General features: G+C 46.5%; 1 protein-coding gene across 1 annotated transcript in view; it reads right to left on the bottom strand.

The window, feature by feature from the left end:
• The window catches only part of LOC110533641 (transmembrane protein 211-like), a 179,306-nt gene that overhangs the window by 13,661 nt on the left and 138,897 nt on the right, over positions 1 to 26,748 (bottom strand). The gene's annotated exons all lie outside the window — the stretch shown is intronic.

Here is a 26,748-nt window from a genome sequence, read left to right as displayed (position 1 = left end):
GCTTTACCTAACATAGACTTATAGATGACCTGGAGCCAGTGGGTCTAGTTTGGATTTACATTTGGTTGCGTTGTCAACTAACGTGAATTCAATGTCAAATCAACAGCAAAAAATGACAATGTCATTGGATTGAGGTTAAAAGTTGGGTGAAAAAGAGACCAAATTCCCTTATGTTGATGACTTTTAGCAAACCCAATCAGTTTTCCACGTTGATTCAATGTCATCACATTGAGAGAGATGGGAGGGAGAGTGAGAATGGATGGAGAGAAAGACAAGGAAAGAAAGAAAAAGATAGAAAGAGGAGAGTCAGTAGTGGTGACTTAGAAAGTAGATGAGAGGACAGTACTAGAATTCTGATTCAATGAGACCGAGTGAAACAACTATTCACTAAAAAGATCCAAAAGATTAAATACGATTTCAGAAAAAAATCAATTTGTCCTGCTGTTTAAGCAGCACAAAGAGGTTACACAGAGAACGGAAGCGTGCTCGGAATGGATAACATATGCTTTTAACTGGATGAAATTGCATGTCTAAGACTGTATGAAATAGGTTGGCAAAAAGGGTGATCACACAGGTGATTCTATGGATTGCTTCTCTCTCTCTCTCTCTTTCTCTCTCTCTCTCTGAAATGGGAAAAACCTGTTGACCTTGGGAGGCAAAAGAGTAAGAGAGATAGAGAGGGGTAACAGAGAGAGAGAAAATAATAGAGGAGAAAAGGGAAGGCATAAAAGAGAGAAAGAGAGCACTTGAAAATACATTGAGAGGGAAGAGATTAGAAGGGCTATAAAAATGCCCAGTAGAATCACTACCCATCTACAGAGTGGGCATGGCAATCTGGGGCACAGCAGCAGTGGTCAATCAGAGAGCAGAGAACCATGGACTAATAGCCCTGTGTTAGCACCGTGATTAGTTCAGCTTGTATGTGGTCAAGACAACCGTGACACACGTCAGACTTGTACCAGTGCCTCTTCTACCTCATGAACAAATGAGAAAGGAGTGAGAAAGAAAGGGGGAGAAAGAAAAAGAGAGCGATATGAAGGAAGAAAGAAAGTAAGTAAGAATGAAATAAAGAAGATTACAATACTATTACCATATGTTCCAGGAAGGCTCCAGAACAATAAGGATGATGGTATAGATGATTGCTTATAGACTCACTCACTGGTCTATATAACTATAGCAATAACTGACAAGAGGACAAAGTAACACTTTGTTCATTACTCAAGCAGCTCTTCATACATGTATGACAACAATCATATATCACATGAAAGGTGAAAACAAAACTTAACCTACATCCTATAAATGAAAGACACAAAGAAAGGACAAACAATTACAATATTTCAGTGTACAACATGTACATGCTTGTACTGCACTTCCAAAGAAGAAGTTTACGGAATATCTGTCTTAGTCATGTCCTACCGAAGACACGTGAATCTGTCTTAGTCATGTCCTACCGAAGACACGTGAATCTGTCTTAGTCATGTCCTACTGAAGACACGTGAATCTGTCTTAGTCATGTCCTACTGAAGACACGTGAATCTGTCTTAGTCATGTCCTACTGAAGACACGTGAATCTGTCTTAGTCATGTCCTACTGAAGACACGTGAATCTGTCTTAGTCATGTCCTACTGAAGACACGTGAATCTGTCTTAGTCATGACCTACCGAAGACACGGGAATCTCTGTCTTAGTCATGTTCTACCGAAGACATGTGAATCTCTGTCTTAGTCATGTCCTGCTGAAGACACGTGAATCTGTCTTAGTCATGTCCTACTGAAGACACGTGAATCTGTCTTAGTCATGACCTACCGAAGACACGGGAATCTCTGTCTTAGTCATGTTCTACCGAAGACATGTGAATCTCTGTCTTAGTCATGTCCTACCGAAGACACGTGAATCTCTGTCTTAGTCATGACCTACCGAAGACATGTGAATCTCTGTCTTAGTCATGTCCTACCAAAGACACGTGAATCTGTCTTAGTCTTGTCCTACCGAAGACACGTGAATCTGTCTTAGTCATGTCCTACCGAAAACAGGAGAATCTCTGTCTTAGTCATGTCCTACCGAAGACACGTGAATCTGTCTTAGTCTTGTCCTACCGAAGACACGAGAATCTCTGTCCTAGTCATGTCCTACCGAAGACACGAGAATCTCTGTCTTAGTCATGTCCTACCGAAGACACGTGAATCTCTGTCTTAGTCATGTCCTATCGAAGACATGTGAATCTGTCTTAGTCATGTCCTACCGAAGACACGTGAATCTCTGTCTTAGTCATGACCTACCGAAGACACATGAATCTGTCTTAGTCATGTCCTACCGAAGACACGTGAATCTGTCTTAGTCATGTCCAACCGAAGACACGTGAATCTGTCTTAGTCATGTCCTACCGAAGACAGGAGAATCTCTGTCCTAGTCATGTCCTACCGAAGACACGAGAATCTCTGTCCTAGTCATGTACTACGGAAGACACGAGAATCTCTGTCTTAGTCATGACCTACCGAAGACACGTGGATCTCTGTCTTAGTCATGTCCTACCGAAGATAAGAGAATCTCTGTCTTAGTCATGTCCTACCGAAGACACGTGAACCTGTCTTAGTCATGTCCTACCGAAGACACGTGAATCTCTGTCTTAGTCATGTCCTACCAAAGACATGTAAATCTCTGTCTTAGTCATGTCCTACCGAAGACACGTGAATCTCTGTGCCGCAACCAATCTATCATCTTAATTACTTTCATTTCTATATCTCTGTTCATGTTTTAATGTCACAAATTGATTTACTTATCAGACAAATTGGTTGTCCTTGAAAACACGTGAAGGTTTAGCTCAATGTTACAGATAGCGACGTTCACCAAAACCCAAATGAATGAGTCAATAAATCCATCTATCCCATGTAGCCTACTTGCTAGATTGAATTTGCATAGTATACAAATCAATGACAAAATGCAGTGTACATGAGAAGAAACCGAGATGAAAAACGGAATACATTTTTTCCCCCTGACCCATATTTTCCCTGGAAATTCACATTGTGGACTTCACATTCCTAATTTTAGAGTTCTACTGTGTACTCTGGACTTCACCCCAGCTGAGCATAATCTGAGAAGGTGGCCAGATGATATGTTCAGAACTGAGCCTTTGTCTGTGTTGGGTTTGGCTGGCTGCACTAGGAGGGATTTGTGCCCAGTGACAGTGTGTGCGTGCATGTGCGTGCGTGTGTAGCCTACCAATGTGACAGTGACAGTGTGTCTTTGGGGACCTGGTTGGTCTTGAGGCTGAACAATCATGGTAGCTGTCGCCTGAGCTTAGTGGGTCTCCTGTGGTCCCAGGGGGACGTGAGTGTGAAGAATGTGTCAGATGTGAACAGGACATCACATTGCTTCCCCTCCCATTCACAAAACAGTCATGCTAAGCTGCATATGCACTCAGCCATACCCTGGCTCTTCACAGGTAAACTCAATGTGAGGTAAAATCACACTGCCAGGCACTCAACATGAAACATGCTCATATTGTGAGCAGAATTTTGTTATGGCACAGGGCCAAAACAGGTGTCTGCTTTTGTTTCATCAAATGTGTTTATCTGCACTATGGACCTCCTGGTGTATAGAGAGCGGGGGGGAAAAGGACATTGTTCTAAAATATATAAAGGTTGACTTTGTCCTTTTTGTGTTTGAATACTTTCACTATGGAACTGGTATACAGTATACATTCTTGATAGCAAAAAATGTATTTTCAAATAGACTTTCAGTATTATTCACTGGCTCAATTTAAAACTGTATGACAAAGCTCTATAGAAAATGTGGTATTGAAAATCAGTAATATCATCAGGAATCCCAGTATTACATCCCATCCTCAAATCAAAGTTTATTTGTCACGTGCGCAAAATACAACCTTACAGTGAAATGATTACTTTACAGGCTCTAACCAAAAAAAAGTATGTGTGTGTGTGTGTGTGTGTGTGTGTAGGTAGGTAAGTAAAGAAATAAAACAACAGTAAAAATACATTTGAAAATAAGAGTAGCAAGGCTATATACAGACACCTGTTAGTCAGGCATATTGAGGCAGTATGCACATGTGGGTATGGTTAAAGTGACTATGATGAACAGAGAGTAGCAGTAGTGTAAAAAGAAGGGATAGCGGGTGGGGATACACAATGCAGATAGCCAATGTGCGGGAGCACTGGTTGTTCGGGCAAATTGAGGTAGTATGTACATGTCACGGCCGTCGTAAGAAGTGGACCAAGGTGCAGCGTGGTAAGCGTACATATTCCTTTTATTTATAGAAGATGTAGCCAACAAAACAAGGAAACGACCGTGAAGCTTAACAGAGCTATGACGCCTCTAACAAAGTTAACTACCCACAAAACAACAGGGAAAGAAGGCTGCCTAAGAATGATTCCCAATCAGAGACAACGATAGACAGCTGTCCCTGATTGAGAACCATACCCGGCCAAAACAACCCCCCCCAAAGGTGCGGACTCCGGACCCAAAACCTGAACCTTTAGGGGAGGGTCTGGGTGGGCATCTATCTGGGGTGGCGGCTCTGGTGCGGGATGTAGACCCCGCGCCACCTCTGGCTCACCCCACTTTGGTAGCGCCTCTGGTGCGGGGACCCTCGTCGCCGACCCCGGACTGGGGACACCCTTGCTGCGGGCTCCGGACTGGGCAACCTCGTTGCGGGCCCCGTACTGGAGGCCGTTGCTGGAGGCTCCGTACTGGAGGCCGTCGCTGGAGGCTTCGGACTGGAGGCTGTCGCTGGAGGCTCCTGACTGGAGACAGTCACTGGAGGCTCCGGACTGGAGGCCGTCGCTGGAGGCTCCGTACTGGAGGCCGTCGCTGGAGGCTCCGTACTGGAGGCCGTCGCTGGAGGCTGTCGCTGGAGGCCGTCGCTGGAGGCTCCGAACTGGAGGCCGTCGCTGGAGGCTTCGGACTGGAGGCCGTCACTGGAGGCTTCGTGCCATGGACCCTCACTGGAGGCTTCGTGCCATGGACCCTCACTGGAGGCTTCGTGCCATGGACCCTCACTGGAGGCTTCGTGCCATGGACCCTCACTGGAGGCTTCGTGCCATGGATCCTCACTGGAGGCTTCGTGCCATGGATCCTCACTGGAGGCTTCGTGCCATGGATCCTCACTGGAGGCTTCGTGCCATGGATCCTCACTGGAGGCTTCGTGCATTGGATCCTCACTGGAGGCTTCGTGCCATGGATCCTCACTGGAGGCTTCGTACCATGCATCATCACTGGAGGCTTCGTGCCATGGATCCTCACTGGAGGCTTCGTGCCATGGATCCTCACTGGAGGCTTCTCGCCATGGATCCTCACTGGAGGCTTCTCGCCATGCATCATCACTGGAGGCTTCGTGCCATGGATCATCACTGGAGGCTTCTCGCCATGGATCATCACTGGAGGCTTCGTGCCATGGATCATCACTGGAGGCTTCGTGCCATGCATCATCACTGGAGGCTTCTCGGCATGCATCATCACTGGAGGCTTCTCGCCATGGATCATCACTGGAGGCTTCGTGCCATGGATCGCCACTGGAGGCTTCGGGCCATGGATCCTCACTGGAGGCCGGGTGTGTAGAGCTGCCACAGGACGCACCGGGCTGAAGAGACGCACTGGAGGCCTGGTGCGTAGAGTTAGCACAGGGCTTAACGGGCTGGGGAGATGCAATGGAGGCCTAGTGCATAGAGCTGGCACAGGGCTGAACGGGTTGTGGAGATGCACCGGAGGTCTGGAGCGCAGAGCTGGCACAACCCATCCTGTCTGGATGCTCACCCTAGCCCGGCAACTGTGGGGCGCTGGCACAGGACGCACTGGGCTGTGAATGCGCACCGGCAACACAGTACATGTAACTGCAAAGCACAGTGCCTGAAGGGTCACACGCTCCTCAAAGCGACTGTCTTGCTCCAGACTCCAACCCCTCCAAACTCTTTCGTCCCTCTCCACTGCCAACCACTCCTCGCTCAAACGGTCCAAGAATTCCTCCTCGGTCTCGGACTCACCCCTCAGCACCGACACCCAAGTCATCTGTGGCTGCCTCTCAGTTTTCCGTCGTGTCCCCTCCTCCTGACTGCTTGGTCCTTTGGTGGTGGGTAGTTCTGTCACGGCCGTCGTAAGAAGTGGACCAAGGTGCAGCGTACATATTCCTTTTTATTTATAGAAAATGTAGCCAAGGAAACGACTGTGAAGCTTAACAGAGCTATGACGCCTCTAACAAAGTTAACTACCCACAAAATAACAGGGAAATAAGGCTGCCTAAGTATGATTCCCAATCAGAGACAATGATAGACAGCTGTCCCTGATTGAGAACCATACCCGGCCAAAACAAGGAACTAAAGAACATAGAATACAGAACATAGAATGCCCACCCAAATCACACCCTGAGCAAACCAAAATAGAGACATAAAAAGCTCTCTAAGGTCAGGGCGTGACAGTGCATGAATGTATAGTCAAAGTGACTATGCATATAAGATAAACCTGTTACCCGTTCAGGAGTCTTATGGCTTGGGGGTAAAAACTGTTGAGAAGCCTTTTTGTCCTAGACTTGGCACTCCGGTACCGCTTGCCATGCAGTAGTAGAGAGAACAGTCTATGACTGTGGTGGCTGGGGTCTTTATTAAGGTGTGAAGAACAAAGGTCCCAGTATTACATCTCACCCTGTATTAAGGTGTGAAGAACAAAGGTCCCAGTATTACATCCCATCCTGTATTAAGGTGTGAAGAACAAAGGTCCCAGTATTACATCCCATTCTGTATTAAGGTGTGAAGAACAAAGGTCCCAGTATTACATCTCACCCTGTATTAAGGTGTGAAGAACAAAGGTCCCAGTATTACATCCCACCCTGTATTAAGGTGTGAAGAACAAATGTCCCAGTATTACATCCTATCCTGTATTAAGGTGTGAAGAACAAAGGTCCCAGTATTACATCCCATCCTGTATTAAGGTGTGAAGAACAAAGGTCCCAGTATTACATTCCATCCTTTATTAAGGTGTGAAGAACAAAGGTCCCAGTATTACATCCCATCCTGTATTAAGGTGTGAAGAACAAAGGTCCCAGTATTACATCCCATCCTGTATTAAGGTGTGAAGAACAAAGGCCCCAGTATTACATTCCATCCTTTATTAAGGTGTGAAGAACAAAGGTCCCAGTATTACATCCTATCCTGTATTAAGGTGTGAAGAACAAAGGTCACAGTATTACATCCAGAGGGAGACAAAAGAGAAAGATCAGGAGAGGCACCTGAGCGCAGTAACTAGTTGTGAGCTCCCATTAATCAGTCTGCTGCAAGAAGTGTGTGTGTGTGTGTGTGTGTGTGTGTGTGTGTGTCTCTGCCTACATGTGTGTGCGTGATAGTATGTAGCATCCAGGGTGTAGCCCTAGCCGGGGGCAGCGTAATAAATTCCTCCAGGAGACACGGGGCCCCACTGCGCTGCTGTAATGAAGCAGGGACCCGAGGTGACTCCTGACCTGCTGGCATTAAAGTGAAATAAAAAACATTCCCTTCAGGCTTCACCTCACCACCACACCTAGAGGTGGGGCCTGGGGTGCTGGAAGGGGGTTTGATAAGGGGAAGGAAGGGGGGCTGGAGGGGGTGCTGGAAGGGGGTTTGATAAGGGGAAGGAAGGGGGGCTGGAGGGGGGCCTGGGGTGCTGGAAGGGGGTTTGATAAGGGGAAGGATGGGGGCTGGAGGGGGAGGGGAGTTGAGGGTGTTGGAGCTGTAACATTGTTTCCCTACAGTGGAAACAGATCACTCAAGACTACAGCACTGGGAAGGACCTGGGAGGGCCTGAAAGCATGCTCTCTTTTCACAGCCATGGCATTCTAAAACAGTGGTTTTGGTGATGGGATGATTGTGGAAGCTATACTGTATGTAGAAGATCAGCGCTGCCATATAATCAACTCTATATCTTTAGTATCCATGGTGGTGTGGTGTGTGTAGGAGACAGCTTATATTTGATCATTTCCCATCATCCCTTCTCTCCTTGAGGATCCTCTTAAAATGAGTGATTTGTCACAAGGAGAGAAAAATACCCCTCCAGCCCAGGGAGATGTCAGAGAGGTGAGGTGGGTGGATGGGGGGATAAGGGGGTAACATGGGGGTAATGGTGAGGAACAAACAGAAAAAACACCCTCCATTTCCTGGAGAACGAGGCGAGCCCAAAGGGGCGTTTGCTCAGCAGTCAATGTCAATGTTCCACACTCTTAGAAAAAAGGGTTCCAAAAGGGTTCTTTGGGTTCCATGAAGAACCCTCTCTGTAAAGGGTTCTACATGGATTTCAAAAGGGTTCTCTTTTTTTAGGGTGGTAGGTAACCGAAAGGTCGCTGGTTCGAATCCCTGAGCCAACTAGGTGAAAAAATCTGCCAATGTGCCTTTGAGCAAATCTGTCGATGTGACTAATTGCTCCTGTTAGTCACTCTGGATATCAGTATCTGCTAAATGACTAGAGTGTTCTACCTGGAACCAAAAATGTTTCTCCTATGGGGACACCCGAAGAACCCTTTCAGGTTCTAGATAACACAATGATGAGATAGATGTACTTCTTCTTTGTTTTTATGTTTTACTATCTCACTGTCATACTGTGTTCAACCGTGTTGGATGTTGCCTAGCCATCTTGTTTCAAGAGGATCACAATGGAAATAAGTCCCAGACTTTATTGTCTGTTATCCATGATTTAACTTATGTGCATGTATGGCTCTTTAACATTTTATGTGTGCTTGCAGGCTGGATCTCTCTGACCGTGACCTGGCATAAATTGGCGAATATACATTGTTAGTTTTCCCTGCTTGTGGTCGGAGCACAAACAGCTGTGCTCTCACTGGCCCCTGTCCCACTCTGGCCTGGCTAGTGGTGCGGCGCAGAGCGGAGTGTCTAGCTACCAGGGGACTCACTATTAAGAGCTAAGCATCTGCGGAGGGGGCCAGGGTCTGGAGCGGTAACATTAAGCTAAACCCAACAAAAATAACATCTCCCGGCCTCCCAAATGGGAGGTCTAAAGCACCGCAGTGCTAGAGGTGTCACTACAGACCCGGGTTTGATCCAGGGCTGTATCACAACCGGCCGTGATCAGGAGTCCCATAGGGCCTCGCACAATTTGGCCATTGTTAGGGGAGGGTTTGGCCAGGGGGGCTTTACTTGGCTCATCGCGCTCTAGCGACTCCTTTTGGTGGGCCACGCGCCTGCAAGCTGACTGCGGTCGTCAGTTGAACGATGTTTCCTCCGATACATTGGTGCGGCTGGCTTCCATTTTAAGTGGACGGGACAAGATCAAAATTAGGGAGAAAAAGGGATAAAAAAATGCAAATAATAAAAAATGTAAATGACAGGTCACTGACAGCCACACTGCAGACACTGCATGCACAAAATACACTTGTGGACCCCAGGAAGAATATCTGTGGCTTATTCACAGCTAATGGGTATCCAAATAAACTAAACTAATCTAAACATGCACACACATACAGACACACACACTGCTATGGAAACCAGAGGAGTGGGAATTTTTGAGGAGATTTGATGTTTCCTCTCTGTCACGTTTCGGATGAGGACTTTAAAACCCCTCTGAGATACAAACAGGCTTTTTACATAAAAGTGTGTGTGTGTGTGTGTGTGTGTGTGTGTGTGTGTGTGTGTGTGTGTAGACATTGTGTCATAATGCCTCCTCTCCACATTTATGCATGCTGTGGACAAGAGTGGAGCATCTTCCTTTGTTCTAGGTTTCCAACAGAGTAAACAAGCTCCACTTCTCTGGTGTGTGTGTGTATGTGTGTGTGTATGTGTGTGTGTGTGTGTGTGTGTACACACAGCCTTCTCTGTGGTCTGCTTTGTATCATTTTCTACACAGAAGGACTATGAGGGAATACAAGGCCATTGTTCAGAAGTCTTTATACACAGTTTATATGGAGAAAGCGAACAAAGGGAGACTTCTGACTTGACTCAGTGCATAAGAGGTTCTAAAAGCTACAGTATGTTCATAAAGGAGGATATATAGACAGATACAGTACCTATCCAAGCCCTCTCCTCCCTGCTCCTGTTCACTGGTCTCACAAATTGGACACACCCTGGATTGTGTTTACTTAACCACTACATCTCTGGTTCCAGTCAAATCTCATTATAATACAGGTGCAATGGCTTCAACTATACTAAAGACAGAGAGAGATCATCCCTGCAGACATCCTCCTCTCCGGCTCTCTTCTTCTCCCCTGGTTAACCACAGCTGTAAGTGAACAGGAAAAATGGTATGGTTTTGATGAGCGATTCTCCCCTCCTCCTCCTACTCTCCCTCCTTCCATCACCTGCCCACCACCTCTGCATATGGTGGCCTGTGCTCTGATGAGCATGGTGACACACACACAGACACGGACACACACCTGGGTCTAATGACAGCTCTTAAGGGCTGCCTGCGCTTATGGAGTCTCAAGAGACTCCACCCTCCCGCCTTCACCCTCTCCTGTCATTGGACAAACAGGTCGATGAGAACCCTGCCATAGCGACAGGCACCTGGTCATCTGCGGCAACAACAGAACATTAAAGAGACCCCCCCCCACCTAGGCTACAGTATGTCACAATACTATGAAATGGCTCCTTTCTTTTTCTGGACAGGTTACCAGCATTTGGCTTTCACCTGCCATGTTCTTTCAGATCAGTGATAATGAAGGGGAGGAGAGGAAAATAAATTGCCTTTATTTAACCAGGAAAGACATTGAGAATGAGAACACATTCTCTTTTACAATAACGACCTGATCAAGAGAGCGCAGAAAGAAAGGAAGCTATTGAGGTCTATTGAGACACAAAGGAATTAAATAATCAAATAATCAGAGTAGCCTCGTTCCCTGTTAACATCGCCATGGATGAAAGCTACGACCTGTGACCTGTTAGCTGCTGACATGAGATCAGCTCTGATCAGGTCTAATCAGGTGGTTCTCACACACTGTGTGGCATGATGACCTCTAACCTCTGACCCCTCCTTGGTAACGACCTCTTTATAACCAGGGACTGGCCCCAATATAGCTATGTCCCCTTCCACCCACACTGATCAACACCCAGGACAGCTTAGGTTGAACTCTGTCCATTCACAGTGGGAAACTGTGGGAAACCTTTAATGAAACACAGTGATGTGTTTAAATGTGTCCCTCCATCTCTTCATCCATTACAGCAACACTGACAGCCTGTGCACAGTGGTTAGACTGGGTTGGGTCCTGATTGAATTCCCTGCTCATTGATTCTGCCTTAATCACTGAAATCACAGTTCTACGGCAGTGGTGACAGATCACTCAAGAACAACAACACTGGGAAGGACCTGGGAGGGCCTGAAAGCATGCTCTCTTTTCACAGCCATGGCATTCTAAAACAGTGGTTTTGGTGATGGGATGATTGTGGAAGCTATATGTAGAAGATCAGCGCTGCCATATAATCATCTCTATATCTTTTGTATCCATGGTGGTGTGGTGTGTGTAGGAGACAGCTTATATTTGATCATTTCCCATCATCCCCTCTCTCCTTGCGGATCCTCCTAAAATGAGTGATTTGTCACAAGGAGAGAAAAATACCCCTCCAGCCCAGGGAGATGAGGTCAGAGAGGTGAGGTGGGTGGATGGGGGGATACGGGGGTAACATGGAGGTAATGGTGAGGAACAAACAGAAAAAACACCCTCCATTTCCTGGAGAACGAGGCGAGCCCAAAGGGGAGTTTGCTCAGCAGTCAATGTCAATGTTCCACACTCTTAGAAAAAAGGGTTCCAAAAGGGTTCTTTGGGTTCCATGAAGAACCCTCTCTGTAAAGGGTTCTACATGGATTTCAAAAGGGTTCTCTTTTTTTAGGGTGGTAGGTAACCGAAAGGTCGCTGGTTCGAATCCCTGAGCCAACTAGGTGAAAAAATCTGCCAATGTGCCTTTGAGCAAATCTGTCGATGTGACTAATTGCTCCTGTTAGTCACTCTGGATATCAGTATCTGCTAAATGACTAGAGTGTTCTACCTGGAACCAAAAATGTTTCTCCTATGGGGACACCCGAAGAACCCTTTCAGGTTCTAGATAACACAATGATGAGATAGATGTACTTCTTCTTTGTTTTTATGTTTTACTATCTCACTGTCATACTGTGTTCAACCGTGTTGGATGTTGCCTAGCCATCTTGTTTCAAGAGGATCACAATGGAAATAAGTCCCAGACTTTATTGTCTGTTATCCATGATTTAACTTATGTGCATGTATGGCTCTTTAACATTTTATGTGTGCTTGCAGGCTGGATCTCTCTGACCGTGACCTGGCATAAATTGGCGAATATACATTGTTAGTTTTCCCTGCTTGTGGTCGGAGCACAAACAGCTGTGCTCTCACTGGCCCCTGTCCCACTCTGGCCTGGCTAGTGGTGCGGCGCAGAGCGGAGTGTCTAGATACCAGGGGACTCACTATTAAGAGCTAAGAATCAGCAGAGAGGGAGGTGGAGGAGAAGGCAGGGCTAAATGTGGCTGTTATCTCCCTGAGAGTTGTTGCAGGTTTCAGCAGTACACACACACACACACACACACACACACACACACACACACACACACACACACAGCCTGTCAATGACAAACAACTGATATAACTGCATAGGTATTAGGCATAAAATCTAAACACATACATGCAGAGTGCACAGAGGTTATTGATTACAAACCTGCACACTCCCTCACACTTGTGGTCTCAGATACTGGCACTTAAAGGAGTACTAATGAGAGAGATGAATAAATCAGCACTGAGGTGATGGAGTGCTGGGTTCACTGGAACCTTGTCTGAGAGGAGATCTAGCCAAGCCTAGACTTAAACAACACTTTAGCGGGGGGCATAAATACAGTGAAGACTGGAAGGGTGAAGACTCCCTGGGTGAGTGTACACAGCAAAGACTAAGATAACAATGAAGCCACAATCTATATGCAATATTAATGCTGATCTACACCCCCCCCCCCCCCCCCCGCCATATTATAGGGGAGAGGGAGGAGTAGGGACTTCCACTTTGTGCTGTATAAGTGCTTCCTCTCTTCACCTTAATGCAGACACTCAGAGAGTACTGTGCAACATGTAATGATGATATTAGCCATTCAACTCCAAGCATAAGGAGCCTAATTAGCCTTAGCATGGGCTGTTACTATCTTCTCTCTGCTCTGCTATCCAACAGACATTCATTTCTACAGGGGATTTGTCTTTAAGGGATCCACAGATAATAGGCTATTGATTAATAGGCTATTGCTCATACACATCTATAAGGGAATGTGGATTATGGTCATTGGTGTCATGTGTCATTTGTGATTTTCTCTGTCATGTCATGATGATTATAGGTTAAGTAGCAGCTCAATTTGGTCTTGATCTTTGGGTGTTGATGATGAGGGGTGAAGCGTTGAGACTGAGCATGTGCGAACCAGGCTGGGCTGATTTATAAAGACAACACAACAAACCCATTAGCCTATGTCATATTCATCACTCACAATCACACACAGTTCAACTGATGGGTGGGTGTGTATGTGTGTGTGTGCGTGTGTATGTTTATGTGTGTGTGTTTGGTGTGCATGCTTGCGTATGAGCGGGGGTTTTAAAGTTGATGACAGGATTTGGTGTGTATTGATGTCTGTGTTTGGCTTATATCGAATTGGTGTTTAGTCTGTATTGAGTGGGTGTTTAGTCTGTATTGAGTGGGTGTTTAGTCTCTATTGAGTGTGTGTTTAGTCTGTATTGAGTGTGTGTTTAGTCTGTATTGAGTGGGTGTTTAGTCTGTATTGAGTGGGTGTTTAGTCTGTATCGAGTGGGTGTTTAGTCTGTATTGAGTGTGTGTTTAGTCTGTATCGAGTGTGTGTTTAGTCTGTATTAAGTGTGTGTTTAGTCTGTATTGAGTGGGTGTTTTGTCTGTATTGAGTGTGTGTTTAGGCTGAGGCTGACTATCGATCAGGCAAATGAGAAATACATGCACTCAGGCAGTTCTCTCTCTGTGGGTCTAACCCCAAGAAGTTCTGGAAAGTGGTTAAAGACCTGAGGAATAAACCCTTCTCATCACAGCTGCCCATGTCCCTTATCAAAAGTGTTGGAAAAACTTGTCAATGATCAACTGACTGGCTTTCTTCATGTCTATAGTATGCTCTCGGGTATGCAATCTGGTTTTCACTCAGGTTATGGATTTGTCCCCCTTTAAATAAAGGACGGACCGTGGCTGCCTTCCAAGCAATGGGAACCTCCCCAGAAAGCAGAGAAGGGTTAAAAATAATTTTAAAAAGTTGGAGATAGGCTTGACGATGATAGGGGCAGCAACCTTAAAGAAGAAAGGGTCTAAACCATCTGACCCAGATGTTTTTTGGGGGTCAAGTTTAAGGAGCTCCTTTAGCACCTCAGACTCAGTGACTGCCTGGAGGGAGAAACTTTGTAGGGTGGGCAGGGGAAAAAGAGGGAGAAGCATTGGGGATAGTCGCATTAGAAGGGGTGGGAGATGAGGAAATGTTGGACAGGCAAGGAGGCATGTCTGAGTCAAATAGGAATTCTTACTTAATGAAGTGGTGATTAAAGAGCTCAGCCATGTGCTTCTTGTCAGTAACAACCACATCATCAACTTTAAAACTTATTTGGCGCAGGCGTACCGCTAGCGACCCACCTCGACAACATCCGTGAAATTGCAGAGCGCCAAATTCAAATTACAGAAATAGTAATAATAAACATTCATGAAAATACAAGTGTTATACATCGGTTAAAATATTAACTTCTTGTTAATCCAGCCACTTTGTTAGATTTCAAAAGGGCTTTACGGTGAAAGCATAACATGCGATTATCTGAGGACAGCTCCCCGCACACAAAAGCATTCAAACATTTTACAACCAAGTAGAGGAGTCACAAAAGTCAGAAATAGCAATAAAATAAATCACTTACCTTTGAAGATCTTCATCTGGTTGCAATCACAAGGGTCCCAGGAACACAATAAATGGTTGTTTTGTTCGATAAAGTCCTATTTTATATCCCAAAAACTCAGTTTTGTTGGCGCGTTTTGTTCAGTAATCCACTGGCTCAAAGGCGGTCAAAAGATGCAGACGAATACATCCTAATAGTACCGGTAAAGTTTGTCAAAACATGTTAAACGATGTTTATAACTAATCCTCAGGGTGTCAATTATCTAAATAATCGATAATATTTCATCCGGACAATAGCGTATGCAATAGAAAGGAAAAATCACGAAAGGCGTGAAATCACGCACGCAAACCGGTACTGCATGTTTCCCCAGTCCCCTAACCAAAAGGTATTTTTCTTCTTCGTTTTTCAGAAAACAAGCCTGAAACCATGTCTAAAGATGGTTGACATCTAGTGAAAGTCATAGGAACTGCGATCTGGGCCCTAACCAATTACATAGTCAATAGACATTCAATGGAAAACCACTCACATCAAAAACATCCCACTTCCTGGATGGATTTTCCACGGGTTTTTGCCTGCCATATGAGTTCTGTTATACTCACAGACATTATTTTGACAGTTTTAGAAACTTCAGAATGTTTTCTATCCAATACTACCAAATATATGCATATCCTTCTGGGCTTGAGTAACAGGCAATTACTTTGGGCACATCATTCATCCGAATTTCAGAATAAAGCTCTGTCAATAAAAAGTTAAGGGACATGGACAGCTGTGAGGAGGAGGGTTTATTCTCTATACTCCTCTGTAAACTGGTCATCTCTGTATACTCTAGTTGACCACTAGTTGATGCTTATTTATAAAACCCTCTTAGGCCTCACTCCCCCCTATCTGAGAAATCTACTGCAGCCTTCATCCTCCACATACAACACCGGTTCTGCCAGTCACATTCTGTTAAAGGTCCCCAAAGCACACACATTCCTGGGTTGCTCCTCTTTTCAGTACGCTGCAGCTAGCGACTGGAACGAGCTGCAACAAACACTCAAACTGGACAGTTTAATCTCAATCTCTTCATTCAAAGACTCAATCATGGACACTCTTACTGACAGTTGTGGCTGCTTTGTGTGATGTATTGTTGTCTCTACCTTCTTGGCCTTTGTGCTGTTGTCTGTGCCCAATAATGTTAGTATCATGTTTTGTGCTGCTATCATGTTGTCTTGCTACTATATTGTTGTTATGTTGGGGGGGACAGTGTTTAGAGCGTTGGACTAGTAACTGAGAGGTTGCAAGATCAAATCTCTGAGCTGACAAGGTAAAACTCAGTTACAGTGCCTTGCGAAAGTATTCGGCCCCCTTGAACTTTGCGACCTTTTGCCACATTTCAGGCTTCAAACATAAAGATATAAAACTGTATTTTTTTGTGAAGAATCAACAACAAGTGGGACACAATCATGAAGTGGAATGACATTTATTGGATATTTCAAACTTTTTTAACAAATCAAAAACTGAAAAATTGGGCGTGCAAAATTATTCAGCCCCTTTACTTTCAGTGCAGCAAACTCTCTCCAGAAATTCAGTGAGGATCTCTGAATGATCCAATGTTGACCTAAATGACTAATGATGATAAATACAATCCACCTGTGTGTAATCAAGTCTCCGTATAAATGCACCTGCACTGTGATAGTCTCAGAGGTCCGTTAAAAGCGCAGAGAGCATCATGAAGAACAAGGAACACACCAGGCAGGTCCGAGATACTGTTGTGAAGAAGTTTAAAGCCGGATTTGGATACAAAAAGATTTCCCAAGCTTTAAACATCCCAAGGAGCACTGTGCAAGCGATAATATTGAAATGGAAGGAGTATCAGACCACTGCAAATCTACCAAGACCTGGCCGTCCCTCTAAACTTTCAACAATGCAAAACGTTATGTTTGGCGTAAAAGCAACACAGCTCATCACCCTGAACACATCATGCCCACTGTCAAACATGGTGGTGGCAGCATCATGGTTTGGGCCTGCTTTTCTTCAGCAGGGACAGGGAAGATGGTTAAAATTGATGGGAAGATGGATGGAGCCAAATACAGGACCATTCTGGAAGAAAACCTGATGGAGTCTGCAAAAGACCTGAGACTGGGACGGAGATTTGTCTTCCAACAAGACAATGATCCAAAACATAAAGCAAAATCTACAATGGAATGGTTCAAAAATAAACATATCCAGGTGTTAGAATGGCCAAGTCAAAGTCCAGACCTGAATCCAATCGAGAATCTGTGGAAAGAACTGAAAACTGCTGTTCACAAATGCTCTTCATCCAACCTCACTGAGCTCGAGCTGTTTTGCAAGGAGGAATGGGAAAAAATTTCAGTCTCACGATGTGCAAAACTGATAGAGACATACCCCAAGCGACTTACAGCTGTAATCGCAGCAAAAGGTGGCGCTACAAAGTATTAACTTAAGGGGGCTGAATAATTTTGCACGCCCAATTTTTCAGTTTTTGATTTGTTAAAAAAGTTTGAAATATCCAATAAATGTCGTTCCACTTCATGATTGTGTCCCACTTGTTGTTGATTCTTCACAAAAAAATACAGTTTTATATCTTTATGTTTGAAGCCTGAAATGTGGCAAAAGGTCGCAAAGTTCAAGGGGGCCAAATACTTTCGCAAGGCACTGTATTCTGCCCATGAACAAGGCAGTTTAACCTACTGTTTCTAGTCCATCATTGAAAATAAGAATTTGTTCTTAACTGACTTTCCTGATAAAATAAATGTTGTGTTGCTGCCTTGCTATGTTCTTGACTCTTTATGTTGTGTTGTCTCTCTTGTTGTGATGTGTGTTTTGTACTATTTTTATATTGTATTTATTAATTTGTTTTAATCCCAGAACCTGTCCCTGCAGGAGGCCATTTGCCTTTTGGTAGGCCGTCATTGTAAATAAGAATTTGTTCTTAACTGACTTGCCTAGTTAAATAAAGGTCAACTATAAAATAAAATAGTCTGTATTGAGTGTGTGTTAGTAGGACCAGAAGTAGACAAATGTGTTCCAGTACTGGTGGTGAAAGAAACACTTCCCTTGTCTCTGACGAATCTAATAAAGAGATACATGTACTCTGGTGGTGTGTAGATCTGAACACCATGCACCAATAAACACACTATGCTGCTGTGACTGCATACTGAACATCCCCATCATGTTATCACCAACCTCCAACCATGCCCACCAGACCACCACTCCAACTCAGAGCCAAAGGGGGGCGCTCCAGATGCTGCAGTCCGCTGGCAGTACTATCCTATACCACTGGACTGATGAACTCCTCCTTCCCCCTGTTAGTGAGCAATTCTTGCTTGATGGGGCCTTAAACAGTGGGGAGACGCTCTGTTCCCCATGGAGGAGAGGCAGTATCAAACAGACAGCCCACTGCCTGCTCTACACTTCTCTCTCCTCTCCTCTCCTCTCCTCTCCTCTCCTCTCCTCTCCTCTCCTCTCCTTTCCTCTCCTCTCCTCTCCTCTCCTCACTCCCTGCTCCCTTCTCCGCTCCCTCCTCCCCTCTCTCCTCTCCCCGCTCCCTGCTCCGCTCCCTCCTCCCCTCTCTCCTCTCCTCTCCTCGCTCCCTGCTCCGCTCCCTCCTCCCCTCTCTCCCTTCTCCGCTCCCTCCTCCCCTCTCTCCTCTCCTCGCTCCCTTCTCCACTCCCCTCTCCCCGCTCCCTGCTCCGCTCCCTGCTCCCCTCTCTCCTCCCCTCGCTCCCTGCTCTCGTCCCATCTCAGTGTGTGTGTATATGTGTCCTGTCTGACCATGCTCCATATGGATTTTAGTACCTGGTCTGCAGACAGGTGTGTGTGCGTGCGGACGTGCATGCTCCTGGCCTGCAGGCCAAGGCCCATCGATTCCACCCACCCAGCCAATCACACTGAGAGGACTGGCAGGAGAGTTTCTTTAAATGGCAATTGCCTGCTCACTTTTACACTCCTACACCCCTGAAGGAAATATATGCAAACACACACAAATACAGACCGATATATGGTCACACACATACATTTAACAGCCACATGAAAAAATACTATAGTGTACAGTATTCTACGGTAGGAATACTATAGTATTCACTGTAGTGTTTTTGCAAACTGTTTTTGCAGACTGTAGTATACTGTAGTATTTAGGGAACATTACTGTAGTATCTACTAGGGTTGCAAAGGGTCGGAAACTTTCCGGAACATTTCTGTAATTCTTCCGGAAATTTTCCATGGGAGGTTAAGCCCGGGAATTTTGGGAATTTTCCTTAAACTCATTAAAAAGTTAGCTTATAACAGTGAACCTTTTTTGTGCGATACAATAATGCAATTCTAGGTCTTGTGGCATATTTTGGTTAAACTATCCTAAATTCAATGGAATTGCAACCCTCTGCATGCACAGTACATTCTTCCATCACATGTACAGCTGATTCTCAAGATCTTGCACACTAATGAGATGCTATTGAGCCCACACTACTACACTGTCTGAGCAAAGGACTACATGCTTTCTGGTAAGTTTTGATTACAATACTGGGTGGAGTGAATATATTTTCTATGACTTACATTATTTTTTGTTAACTAGTAAACAGCAAAGTGTGTTTAAATCATTTATAACTTGTTAACCATTTCTGCTAGTTAGTTAGTTAGTTAGTTTTTGCTACAATGTGGGTTTTTAGCTTGCTTGAACCTGTTAACTGAGTGTTAATTACCCTGTTTTCATACATGTTTAATTTTAAAACCTTTATCTTACAAAGGTGTTGTTTAATCTAACTGCTTATTTATCTGTACATGGATTTGTATTTGGGTTTTTTTACTCATTTTTTTCTCATCTTTACAGGAAAATGCCATGGAGACATTTCACTGCAGCTAATGATGAAGGAAAATCTGTGTACATTTGCAAATATTGTGCTGAATCATATCTGAAGAATGCAACAAAGATGCAGAATCATCTGGCCGAGTGCATAAAGTTCTCTCAGCGCTCACACCAAGCAAACTCTGACAAAAGTCCCTCTACTTCTATTTGAGGTGAAAATGATGAATCAGACACCTTATCGACAGCAACAGCTCATGGTCCTCCTGGAATAAGACGTTTTTTTGACTCAGTGGAGGAACGTAGTCAGAGAAATGCTGATGAATGTCTTGCTCAAGCTGTGTTTGCAACTGGTTCACCTCTGATGATCACAGCAATGTGTATTGGAAGAGATTTCTGAATGTTCTTCGCCCAGCATACACCCCTCCAACCAGACATGCTTAATCTACTCATTTGCTGGATGCAGAATTCAACAGAGTTCAAGTGAAAGTCAAGCAAATCATAGAGAAAGCAGACTGTATCGCAATCATCTCTGATGGGTGGTCGAATGTTCGTGGGCAAGGAATAATTAACTACATCATCTCCACCCTTCAACCACTATTCCACAAGAGCACAGACACAAGGGACAACAGACACACTGGTCTCTACATTGCAGATGAGCTGAAGGCAGTCAATGACCTTGGACCACAGAAGGTATTTGCACTAGTGACAGACAACGCTGCGAACGCTGCTTGGTTTAAAGTGGAGGAGTCCTACCCTCACATCACACCCATTGGCTGTGCTGCTCATGCATTGAATCTGCTCCTCAAGGACATCATGGCAATGAAAACAATGGGTGTACTCTAAAAGAGAACTAAGGAAATGGTTAGGTATGTGAAGGGTCATCAAGTTATAGCAGCCATCTACCTCACCAAGAAAAGTGAGAAGAATAAGAGCACCACAATGAAGCTGCCCAGCAACACCCGTTGGGTAGTGTTGTCATCATGTTTGACAGTCTCCTGGAGGGTAAGGAGTCTCTCCAAGAAATGGCCATATCAGTCTGCCGACATGGACAGCCCCATCAAGAGGATCCTCCTGGATGATGTATTTTGGGAGAGAGGGGTAAGCAGTCTGAAACCTATAGCAGTAGCCATTGCACGGATTGAGGGAGACAATGCCATCCTGTCTGATGTTCAGACTCTGCTTGCAGATGTAAGAGAAGAAATCCATACTGCCCTGCCTATTTCACTGTTGCTCCAAGCAGAGGAAACTGCAGTTCTGAAACACATCAAAAAGCATGAAGACTTCTGCCTGAAGCCCACACACAGCAGCGTACATGCTGGACCCCAAGTATGTTGGCAAGAGCATCCTGTTGGGTGCAGAGATCAACGAGGACTTGTCATGTACTGTCATGTTGTGTCTTGTTTCTGTCCTTTCCCTTCACCCTGTCTCCCTCTGCTGGTCGTTGTTAGGTTACCTTTTCTTCCCCTCTTTTCCCCAGCTGTGCCTTGTCTCCTCCTAACTACCTCGTCACCCCTTTTCCCACCTGTTCCCTTTTTCCCTCTGATTAGTCCTCTATATCTCTCTCTGTTTCTGCTCCTGTCTTTGTCGGATTCTTGTTTGTGTTGTTCATGCCTGAACCAGACTATCGTCATGTTTGCTGCAACCTTGTCCTGTCCTGTCGGAACCTGCCGGTCCATCTGAGCCTACGTTTTGTTTTGTTATTAAAGAAGCTCTGTTTACGTTAATTCGCTTTTGGGTCCTCATTCACGCACCGTAACAGAAGAATCTGACCAAGAATGGACCCAGCGACTTCGGATCCTCTCCACTCAGCCGTCGAGATCCAGGGAGCGATGCTAGGCAGACACAAGCAGGAATTGTCTGCTGCTCGGCATGCCGTTGAGACCCTGGCCACCCAAGTCTCCAACCTCACAGAACAGGTTCACCATCTCCGCCTCGATCCACCGGCCACTTCCAGGGCTTTCGAATCTCCGGAGCCCAGAATCAATAACCCGCCGTGTTACTCTGGGGAGCCCACTGAATGCCGCTCGTTCCTCACCCAGTGTGATATTGTGTTTTCTCTCCAGCCCAACACTTACTCCAGGAGCACTGCTCGTGTCGCCTACGTCATATCTCTCCTTACTGGACGGGCTCGTGAGTGGGGCACGGCAATCTGGGAGGCAAGGGCTGAGTGTACTAACCAGTATCAGGACTTTAAGGAGGAGATGATACGGGTTTTTGATCGATCTGTTTTTGGGGAGGAGGCTTCCAGGGCCCTGTCTTCCCTATGTCAGGGTAATCGATCCATAACAGACTACTCTATTGAGTTTCGCACTCTTGCTGCCTCCAGTGGCTGGAACGAGCCGGCTTTGCTCGCTCGTTTTCTGGAGGGTCTCCGCGCAGAGGTAAAGGATGAGATTCTCTCCCGGGAGGTTCCTTCCAGCGTGGATTCCTTGATTGAACTCGCTATTCGCATTGAGCGACGGGTTGATCTTCGTCACCGAGCTCGTGGAAAGGAGCTCGCGTTCTCCGTTGCCCCCCTCTCCGCATCACTACCATCTTCCTCTGCCGGCTCGGGTGCTGAGCCTATGCAGCTGGGAGGTATCCGCATCTCGACTAAGGAGAGGGAACGGAGAATCACCAACCGCCTCTGTCTCTATTGCGGTTCTGCTGGTCATTTTGTCACTTCATGTCCAGTAAAAGCCAGAGCTCATCAGTAAGCGGAGGGCTACTGGTGAGCGCTACTACTCCTGTCTCTCCTTCAAGATCCTGCACTACCTTGTCGGTCCATCTACGCTGGACCGGTTCGTCAGCTTCCTGCAGTGCCTTAATAGACTCTGGGGCGGAGGGCTGTTTTATGGACGAGACCTGGGCTCGGGAACATGACATTCCTCTCAGACAGTTAAGGGAGTCCACGGCCTTGTTCGCCCTGGATGGTAGTCCTCTCCCCAGGATTCAGCGTGAGACGCTACCTTTAACCCTCACTGTTTCTGGTAATCATAGCGAAACCATTTCTTTTTTAATTTTTCGTTCACCTTTTACACCTGTTGTTTTGGGCCATCCCTGGCTAGTTTGTCATAATCCTTCCATTAATTGGTCTAGTAATTCTATCCTCTCCTGGAACGTCTCTTGTCATGTGAAATGTTTAATGTCTGCTATCCCTCCTGTTTCCTCTGTCTCTTCTTCACAGGAGGAGCCTGGTGATTTGACAGGGGTGCCGGAGGAATATCACGATCTGCGCACGGTGTTCAGTCGGTCCAGGGCCACCTCTCTTCCTCCACACCGGTCGTATGATTGTAGTATTGATCTCCTTCCGGGAACCACTCCCCCCCGGGGTAGACTATACTCTCTGTCGGCTCCCGAACGTAAGGCTCTCGAAGATTATTTGTCTGTAGCTCTTGCCGCCGGTACCATAGTCCCCTCCTCCTCTCCCGCCGGAGCGGGGTTTTTTTTTGTTAAGAAGAAGGACGGGTCCCTGCGCCCCTGCATAGATTATCGAGGGCTGAATGACATAACAGTGAAGAATCGTTATCCGCTTCCTCTTATGTCTTCAGCCTTCGAGATCCTGCAGGGAGCCAGGTTTTTCACTAAGTTGGACCTTCGTAACGCTTACCATCTCGTGCGCATCAGGGAGGGGGACGAGTGGAAGACGGCGTTTAACACTCCGTTAGGGCACTTTGAATACCGGGTTCTTCCTTTCGGCCTCGCTAACGCTCCAGCTGTCTTTCAGGCATTAGTCAATGATGTCCTGAGAGACATGCTGAACATCTTTGTTTTCGTTTACCTTGACGATATCCTGATTTTTTCACCGTCACTCCAGATTCATGTTCAGCACGTTCGACGTGTCCTCCAGCGCCTTTTAGAGAATTGTCTTTTTGTGAAGGCTGAGAAGTGCTCTTTTCATGCCTCCTCCGTCACATTTCTCGGTTCTGTTATTTCCGCTGAAGGCATTAAGATGGATCCCGCTAAGGTCCAAGCTGTCATTGATTGGCCCGTCCCTAAGTCACGCGTCGAGTTGCAGCGCTTTCTCGGCTTCGCGAACTTCTATCGTCGTTTCATCCGTAATTTCGGTCAGGTGGCAGCCCCTCTCACAGCCCTTACTTCTGTCAAGACATGCTTTAAGTGGTCCGTTTCCGCCCAGGGAGCTTTTGATCTCCTCAAGAATCGTTTTACATCCGCACCTATCCTTGTTACACCTGACGTCTCTAGACAGTTCATTGTCGAGGTTGACGCGTCAGAGGTGGGCGTGGGAGCCATTCTTTCTCAGCGCTCCTTCTCTGACGACAAGGTCCACCCTTGCGCGTATTTTTCTCATCGCCTGTCGCCGTCGGAACGTAACTATGATGTGGGAAACCGCGAACTGCTCGCCATCCGCTTAGCCCTAGGCGAATGGCGACAGTGGTTGGAGGGGGCGACCGTTCCTTTTGTCGTTTGGACTGACCATAGGAACCTTGAGTACATCCGTTCTGCCAAACGACTTAATGCGCGTCAGGCGCGCTGGGCGCTGTTTTTCGCTCGTTTCGAGTTCGTGATTTCTTATCGTCCGGGCTCTAAGAACACCAAGCCTGATGCTTTATCTCGTCTCTTCAGTTCTTCAGTAGCCTCCACTGACCCCGAGGGGATTCTCCCTGAGGGGCGTGTTGTCGGGTTGACTGTCTGGGGAATTGAGAGGCAGGTAAAGCAAGCACTCACTCAAACTCCGTCGCCGCGCGCTTGTCCCAGGAACCTTCTTTTCGTTCCCGTTCCTACTCGTCTGGCCGTTCTTCAGTGGGCTCACTCTGCCAAGTTAGCCGGCCACCCTGGCGTTCGGGGTACGCTTGCTTCCATTCGCCAGCGCTTTTGGTGGCCCACCCGGGAGCATGACACGCGTCGCTTCGTGGCTGCTTGTTCGGTCTGCGCGCAGACTAAGTCCGGTAACTCTCCTCCTGCCGGCCGTCTCAGGCCGCTTCCCATTCCCTCTCGACCGTGGTCTCACATCGCCTTAGATTTTGTCACCGGACTGCCTTCGTCAGCGGGGAAGACTGTTATTCTTACGGTTGTCGACAGGTTCTCTAAGGCGGCTCATTTTATTCCCCTTGCTAAGCTTCCTTCTGCTAAAGAGACGGCACAAATCATCATCGAGAATGTTTTCAGAATTCATGGCCTTCCGTCAGACGTCGTTTCGGACAGAGGTCCGCAATTCACGTCTCAATTTTGGAGGGAGTTTTGCCGTTTGATTGGGGCTTCCGTCAGTCTCTCTTCCGGCTTTCACCCCCAGTCTAACGGTCAAGCAGAACGGGCCAATCAGACTATTGGTCGCATCTTACGCAGTCTTTCTTTTCGCAACCCTGCGTCTTGGTCAGAACAGCTCCCCTGGGCAGAATACGCCCACAACTCGCTTCCTTCGTCTGCGACCGGGCTATCTCCTTTTCAGAGTAGCCTCGGGTACCAGCCTCCGCTGTTCTCATCTCAGTTCGCCGAGTCCAGCGTCCCCTCCGCTCAGGCTTTTGTCCAACGTTGCGAGCGCACCTGGAAGAGGGTCAGGTCTGCACTTTGCCGTTATAGGGCGCAGACTGTGAGGGCTGCTAATAAGCGTAGAACTAAGAGTCCTAGATATTGTCGCGGTCAGAGAGTTTGGCTCTCCACTCAGAACCTTCCCCTTAAGACCACTTCTCGCAAGTTGACCCCGCGGTTCATTGGTCCGTTCCGTATTTCTCAGGTCATTAATCCTGTCGCAGTTCGACTTCTTCTTCCGCGATACCTTCGTCGCGTCCACCCGGTCTTCCATGTCTCCTGTATCAAGCCCGTTCTTCGCGCCCCCGCTCGTCTCCCCCCCCCCCCCCCATCCTTGTCGAGGGCGCACCCATCTACAGGGTCCGTAGGATTTTGGACATGCGTCCTCGGGGCCGTGGTCATCAGTACCTAGTAGATTGGGAGGGGTACGGTCCTGAGGAGAGGAGTTGGGTTCCCTCTCGGGACGTGCTGGACCGTGCGCTGATCGATGATTTCCTCCGTTGCCGCCAGGTTTCCTCCTCGAGTGCGCCAGGAGGCGCTCGGTGAGTGGGGGGGTACTGTCATGTACTGTCATGTTGTGTCTTGTTTCTGTCCTTTCCCTTCACCCTGTCTCCCTCTGCTGGTCGTTGTTAGGTTACCTTTTCTTCCCCTCTTTTCCCCAGCTGTGCCTTGTCTCCTCCTAACTACCTCGTCACCCCTTTTCCCACCTGTTCCCTTTTTCCCTCTGATTAGTCCTCTATATCTCTCTCTGTTTCTGCTCCTGTCTTTGTCGGATTCTTGTTTGTGTTGTTCATGCCTGAACCAGACTATCGTCATGTTTGCTGCAACCTTGTCCTGTCCTGTCGGAACCTGCCGGTCCATCTGAGCCTACGTTTTGTTTTGTTATTAAAGAAGCTCTGTTTACGTTAATTCGCTTTTGGGTCCTCATTCACGCACCGTAACAGGACTATGGTGTCATCACTACCGTGTCTCGCCACCTTGGCCTGGATAAGGGCAAGGTTCTTGGCAGTCTGGTGAAGTACACTTCCAAGCAAGGGCTTTGGGATGGAGATGCAATATGGCAGTCGTGCCAACATATATCCGAGGTTCTTTCCCCAGTTGCCTCCATCCTGCTCCAAATCCCACCAACATCAGCCTCCTCAGAGCGCAACTGGTCCTTGTTTGGAAACACACACACCAAAGCACGCAACAGGCTAACCAGTACAATGGTTGAAAAATTGGTGGCCATCCAGGCAAATTTGAGGCTTTTTATGCCTGACAACGAGCCATCCTCAATAATGTTGGAAAGTCACAGTGAAGATGAGGCCTCAGAGTCTGATGTTCAGGAGGTCCAGGGAGAAGACATGGAAGCCTGAGAGGAAGACAACCAAAGCTTTAGTTTCCAGACTATCATTTTACAGATCTATGTTGAAAACGTTTTTGGGAGATGCGATGGATCATTGGGGAACATTCAATATTCCCTTTCTTTTGTGGTTCAGTGAAATCATCCCATGTGAAGAGTCAACTCATTTTATTACATTTCAATTCGTAACTAAATTGTTTTAAAAATTTATATTGGAAGGATTTAATAATTTGCAATTATGTCCACGTATGATAAGGTTTATGTTTCTGTCTCCATATGA

The sequence above is a fragment of the Oncorhynchus mykiss genome, chromosome 10 (assembly GCF_013265735.2).
Source record: "Oncorhynchus mykiss isolate Arlee chromosome 10, USDA_OmykA_1.1, whole genome shotgun sequence".
NCBI classification, from domain to species: Eukaryota; Metazoa; Chordata; class Actinopteri; order Salmoniformes; family Salmonidae; genus Oncorhynchus; species Oncorhynchus mykiss.
Note: the sequence above shows the minus strand (reverse complement) of the source record. Positions and strands in the feature narration are given on the sequence as shown.